This window comes from Arachis duranensis, chromosome 1 (genome assembly GCF_000817695.3).
Source record: "Arachis duranensis cultivar V14167 chromosome 1, aradu.V14167.gnm2.J7QH, whole genome shotgun sequence".
Taxonomy (NCBI): domain Eukaryota; kingdom Viridiplantae; phylum Streptophyta; class Magnoliopsida; order Fabales; family Fabaceae; genus Arachis; species Arachis duranensis.
The window spans coordinates 16,587,348-16,594,972 of record NC_029772.3 but is presented as its reverse complement, the minus strand read 5'-3'; positions in this window follow the sequence as shown (position 1 = coordinate 16,594,972).

Here is a 7,625-nt window from a genome sequence, read left to right as displayed (position 1 = left end):
GCGTGACTGACAACCACTTCCGTTCTACCTTAGGCCGGGCGCATATCTCTTAGATTCCCCAACAGAATCTTCGTGGTATAAGCTAGATAGATGGCGGCATTCATGAGGATCCAGAAGGTCTAAACCTTGTCTGTGGTATTCCGAGTAGGATTCTGGGATTGAATGACTGTGACGAGCTTCAAACTCCTGAAGGCTGGGCGTGATGACAAGCGCAAAAGAATCAAGGGATTCTATTCCAACCTGATTGAGAACCGACAGATGATTAGCCGTGCTGTGACAGAGCATAGGAACGTTTTCACTGAGAGGATGGGATGTAGCCACTGACAACGGTGATGCCCTACATACAGCTTGCCATGGAAAGGAGTAGGAAGGATTGGATGAATGTAATAAGAAAGTAGAGATTCAAGAGGAGCACAGCATCTCCATACGCTTATCTGAAATTCCCACTATTGATTTACATAAGTATTTCTATCCTTTTATTTCCTTTTTATTATTAATTTTTGAAACCCATAAACATTTAATCTGCCCAACTGAGATTTACAAGATGACCATAGCTTGGTTCATACCAACAATCTCTGTGGGATCGACCCTTACTCACGTAAGGTTTATTACTTGGACGACCCAGTATACTTGCTGGTTAGTTGAACGAGATTGTGGAAAGAAAGTGCTGAGTTAATGTTTTTGTGCACATACTAAAGAGCTATTATTGTTGATCACAATTTCGTCCACCAAGATGTATCTAAACAAGACATATAAACCAAAACAGAGTCCCGAGAACAAAGGATCTTTGCTAATCCAGAAGTCTCCAGCATGCCTCAGCGAGAAACCTCACGTCCTGCATCTGAAAACCACAAAATCCGTATGGGTGAGAATCAGAGGTTCCCAGCATGGTAACAGTTCCCATATATAAAACACGTAATAATAGAGGAAAGCCGAAGACAATCCTAGAACTTCCTCTAGATAAAATCAAAGCTTATAAACAAGCTAAACCATAAGTGGCAACTGACTAAAGATCCTTAAGTCTAACTAATACTTCCCTTTCCAATTCCTTCAGACCTCCCAACCACCAGCAGGAGTATAATATGGCAAACATAGTTATTTCAGACAAGAGATATACAATTAGGAACAAATAAGGCATTTAGACAAATAGCGAGTAATATGTAGTCAAATAAGCAATCTCAAACAATTCACATAGTATGCATATAATGAATGCCTGTCCCTAATGGCTGATGATATCATCTGTCGGTTATAGAGCTAACCCGACAAGTTCTGGTAGCTAACCATTGGACTGTCGCTCTGTCGTGTCTCCCCAACTCGAGTTATACTCAATATAAATTTGATCATAATCATGATCCATATCCATCACCCTCACTGGTGAATATTTATGGGGGTGAGCTTATCTGGGGCTTTCACAATGCCCGGCCACCCTGACGACATAGGGTCAAAAGAGTTTCGAGTCTCATCCTGGACCGCGTGGTGGCTAGCCCCTGCTTTCTACCAGGGAAACTCTTATCTTCAATAGTGAAAGTGCAACATTCACAATTCATTCAACAACATATATGCATTTATTCTTAGCCATAATCGTGGCTCTGCCGTAACATGGCAATAATCTAGCCATCCAGCTCACGGTTAAATCCATAACCAGCCAATTCATTAACAATTATGGCCCTTCGGCCCATGGCATAACAAGGACTTCCACAGCCATCCTCCGCGTCTCACATAATCATCTTTGATCCTCATTGATCATTCATTTTCCCTTGCTTCACTTGCAAGTTACCACATTCACTAGCTCCTTTTCTCATTGCTAGGCATATCATAATGATTTAAGACATAAGTGGTGAAATCGGAGTCTTAGAAGTATAAATTTTGGCTTTTAAACTCAAAAATCAACTTTGGAATAAAAACTGGGCCACACGCACGCGTGGATGGCTACAAAGCTCACCGACATGTATGCGTCATTCACACGGACGCGTGGATTGAAAAAATAGCCAAACAAAGCATACGCGTTAGCCACGCGTATGCGCGGGTACATTTGTGCCCCAGGCACAAAACTGGTACAACTTTGGCATAACTCTCGGAAAAATGGCTGGGCAACCATTTCAACACATCGACGCGTACGCGCACATGACGCGCACGCGTGGATGGTGCCATCTAGAAAAATGACACGTGCGCGTCAAGGACGCCTACGCGTGGGTGGTCATTCTGCTAAAAATTTTTCTAAGTTAAAAGCTGCGGAATTCACAGATTCAACCCTCAATTTTTCGACGGACATAACTTTCTCATTTTAAATCATTTTTCGCCCGTTCTTCAAACAGCATGGACATCCCGGATCCAATTTCATTTCTAAACAAGTTTGGTACAAAACGGAGATCTGTAGTCCAAGTTATATCCCATCAAAGTATGCCCAAAAACTATGTTTTCATACAAAACCACAAAGTGCCATTTTTGAAACAAGCCATTTTCAACCCTTTTTAAAATTAACCAAAACATGCAAATTTCATCCCTTTTTGAAATCAATCAAAATATACCAAAGACAACATCAAGCCTCCTCAACTCTCACTTTAACACTTTACCATAATTCCCAAAACATCATCCCACCATTTTAATCCACTTCACCCAAGTGGCTGAAACTCAAACACATTTACATATCATTTACTCTTCTTCATGCCAATTTTCAACAACACCATTTCCAATTAACCATCATTGCACATAACCAATAACATACTCACCATCAACATGGTTTCACCCACAATTCAACCTTAATCAATCATCAAGCATATATCACAACATGCATATTTCTCATACCTCATGTCATCAAGGCATCAATAATCATCATCACATATATGACCACATCATATATCTCAACCATTCAACAACAGAAATTCAATGCCTATCTTAGGGCCTCTAGCCTAAGTATTTCCTACCACATTATATATTAGATATGAGAAACCGAGACCATACGTTAGCCGATTTCCCAAGATCAATCGGAGCACTTCCAAACCACTTTTCTTCAAGCTCTCAAAGTTTCAACACCTCCAAGAACAGATTTTTGCATACAAAACCCTCTTCAAGCTTTTCAAAGTCTCAAATATTCACATATACACAACCTAAGCTACAATCATCATACCTATACACAACATCTCAATATCCAAACATCATAGAATAACAAATTACACTATGGTTGAGAATCTTACCACACCTAAGGTCCAAGGAGACAAGATTAATCTTCTCCTTCAAGAGAGTTGGGTCCTATAACATCAAAGAACCCAAAATCTCAATATTTTTGCTCATGAAACTCGAAATCAAAGCTGGAAATTCGAAGAGAAAACTATGGCTTACCTCAAGATTGGTTGTATGGGTTTTGTAGAGCTCTCCACGGTGAATGCGTGGCCGCAAACGGTGCGGTAATCAGAGCTCTAGATCAAAAGTTATTGTGGTTTGAAGATCAACCAAGGGAGAGAATTTGAGAGTGTTCTTCCCTTGCTCTCCATCATTTCAGCGTGAATTAGAGTGTTGTGAGGAGAGAGAGTGCTGAAAACTAGGGTTTTGGTTTAGTTTAGTTGGGCCAAGGGCCCACTTTGGGTTCGGTTGGCCCGGTTTGGCCCGTTCGGTCTAATCTTGGTCCGATTTCTATAAAATTGGTATCGAAATTCTCGTCTCAAACTCCACTGTCATATTAAGCCATAAAAATCACATTTTTGGCTTTCTAGAATAAATTCTCATTTATGAGTTAATTAGCCAATAATTAACCGGGTTTTACAACACACACATACAAAATATACATCAAGGAAAATTTGCGGCAAACAAGTATGATGCATGTCTGTCCTATACAAACCATGAGCTCACGTGTCGGTTTACACTCTACAGTCCGACATTACCTCCGCACAAGTTCCAAATATGGCTTTCCAGTTGCATCAATTGCATATAAGTCGTATGCCGAAACCACATCAATTGACTTTTAACCCCTTTTCTACAGATATGCATACCCCTAGAAAGCAGTTCTCAATTTATGGGCGTTCCTACTATACAATCGACACCAAGACCCAATCAATATTTACCTATCAATTTTTCTTTTCTATAAATCCTTTTTAATTCATTTCTCTTTTCTTTCTCTGTTTCTTTTTACTTAACCGTTCCTTTCAATTACTAGTTCTCAATTACTATAACTCCTCTTAATTTCTCTTTTTCTTTTATTCTTTTCTCTCAATTACATTTTTTGATATCCATTTTTCTGTCATTTATTCTTATGTGTCATTATTCTTTTTCTATTTTCTTTTATATTCTTAATCAATCTTAGTCACTTTCACTTACTTCACTTTGATCTTTTAGAGCATAGCCCGCTTTTAGTAATCTTATTTTTCTTTTCTCTTATATTAATGTCTTCTCTTAATATTTTTAATTTTTTTTAGTATTATAATTAATTATAAACCTCTTTTTGAGCCTTTTCCTTAGTGTTTTATAAAAAATCTCTAGAATTTAGGATACTAAATTATCTTTCTACGTCTTTTATTATAATTACTATTATTATATTCTTAAATTTTACGTTACTTACTTCAACCTATACTTCAATTCTTTTTACACTTTTTAATTTCTAATATTAATTTATAACTTACGTTTAATTTCAAAATTTTAACTAATTGTAATTTAGTTCATAAACTTTAATTAATTATAATTTAACTATCTGAATTTTTACTAATATTACACTAATATTATACTTTAATTAATTTCAAAATTTTTGCATTAGTTACGTTTTAATTCTATACCTTTAATAAATTATATTCTTCTCATTATTATTATTATTATTATTATTATTATTATTATTATTATTATTACAACAAAAGCGGCACTTAGCGGCGATTTTTGGAGCCATTTAGCGACAGTTTTGAACTGCTATAAAATATTTCGCGGCAGTTTAAGGAAATGCCGGAAGATGGGGCGTGGCTAAATGGATAGCGGCGGTTTTATTCAATCGCTGGAATAATCGCGTTAAACGTCTATCAATTTTGCGACGGTTTGTAACCGCCACTAAATAATAAATAAACGAAAACAGCATTTATTTTGCGGCGGTTTTAAACCGTCGCCAAATTTCAGTATTTCCGTTCATAGTTATTAGAATCAGACCAACCGGTGGTCCAATGGTCCAATCGACTCAATCACTAAACCCGCGCTTCCACCCATTGAATATCAACTCTATGTAAAGCTCGAACCTGGAACCTGGAAGAAGGAATGTCATGTTACCACCAAGCCAAATGACTCTTCGATGTATATAGCGCTAATAATTATATATATTATATGAACACATTTGATTGCCACACAATTTTTTGTTGTATACTTTATATCTGATCATAGTTATTATAGGCACCTTATATATTGGGTAAAATGCACAATTAAATCAAATGGAGGACCAAATTACACAATTCTAGTAAATTGAAAAACATTATCAGGATCTTCCAAAAGTACATTCTTATGTAATTCGAATCAGTCTCGTTCGAATTAGACAAACCAACGCTAATTTGAATTAGTCCTATTCGAAGTAGTAGTAATGCTTGTAATTCGAATTTGTCCAATTTAAATTATGCTTGAATGTAGTCTTAGGGTAGTTCGAATCACGGTGATTCGAATTTTGCACGCTAGGACGTCCATAGTAATTCGAATACGTCTGCTTCAAATTAATTTTGGACCATAGTAGATCGAATTAATTTACATCTATTTATATATGATCCAAGCGTATACAAAGAGTACAATAAATAGTACATTTAATAATATTCATAATACATTCAATCATAAATAAAACAAAATAATAATTATAAATATTTTATTAATTTTAAATTCAGTTATTATGAATTCTTATATCTAAAAATACAAGTTAAGATTGTTATTAAAAGAATTTTAAATTTTTTATTTTAATAAATGCTCAACAAATCAATAAAATAAAAAATTTAAAATTTAAAAATATAATTTTGGTAAACTTATAAAGTTTTGAATTTTTAATGACTTGTAAAAAATATTTTTAATTATTAATTTTTTGCCAGGTCAATATGATGTTGTAGAGAAATTTTGATTTTTTATTATAAGAGTTATGTTGATTCCCTTAATTTAATGATTTGGGTCGCAGGTTTACATGTTTATCTACTCTTAGAGTTTCTTAATTTATGTTTAGTAAGGCATAACTTTAAAGAGGAGTAACTTTAATATATTCTCGTTACAACTTTATTTTAACTTTATAAAATCAGCCTATGACTATATTTTCTTATTTTACATTTATATTTAAATGCAAATTTAAATAACAATAAAGTAAACGAGGAAATCTTATTGGTAAATGTGTTCACATGAGTTAACATATATAGTTTATTTAATTTGTGAAATTTTTTACGTAAAACGGATCTAAAAAAAGTGTTACAAAATTAAGTAACAATGATTAAACCATATGTAGGCTAAAATAGTAGTATTAAATTAACTAGATTATACCCAGATGATTGTTATTAAAGGAAACCAATGAAATATGTCGTTATACGTATTTTGCGACGGTTGGAATAAAAATTGCCGCAAAATGTAAAATGATGAGTCACTCGACGTTACAGATAGCGGCGGTTCGTTGAAAAACCGCCGCTAAATACAATTCTGATTGAAGCATCGCCACTAACCGCCGCGATATGCGCCGCAATATGTCATTTGGCGGCAATTCAAGAAAAACCGCCACTAAATACAATCTTGATTGCAGCCTCGTCTCTAAGACTCTAACCGCGATGATATGCACCACAATATGTCATTTGGCAGCGGTTTTGTAAAATCACTGCAAAATTTCTGCCGCTATCTGTCATATTTATTGTAGTGTATTATTATTATTATTATTATTATTATTATTATTATTATTATTATTATTATTATATACGTTATTAATTATATAGTATATACAATATACATACGTTAATGATTATTATGTAAAATATATACTATATGTTATATCTTATAGGAAACGTTTCAGGTGAAACAATCATGAAAATAGTATTTCAGTGCTTCAAGTAAGATTAGGTATCAGCTATTAGTTTGTTATATAGCTCGGATTAGAATGACATTGTATCCTTCATTTATAGTGTCCCAAAACGGTAATGGACAGCTTCAAAATGAGAGAGAAGTGGACAACAACTTATTGAAAGATGGACTAAAAAAAGAGCTCGGCTCTAATGGTGAGATATATATATTATTAAAAAAATTATGATTAAAATAATATTTTGATTTAGATTGATTTACAAAATAAAAAATGATACAATTTATTATTATTAAATCAAATTAAATAAATTTACAAGTAAAATTTAAATATAATATAAATTTAATTAAAAAATTAGTTATAAATTGACATTGTTGTAATTTACGAGACTTAGTTTAAGTCATTAATAACTACTCTTTTTATTCCAGTTTTAAGTATTTTCTATCTCCCAATGTTGTAAAATTACATGATCCTAAATAGTTAATCATTCCTACAAACTTATAAATCTTTTATTTTTTTGAAATTCTCAATATGATAAATGACCATGCAACAAACAGAATTTAAAATATATAATTTAAATTTTAAAATTAATACTCAAGAAAATACATAAAAATTTAAAAATTTAGAAATATTAGAT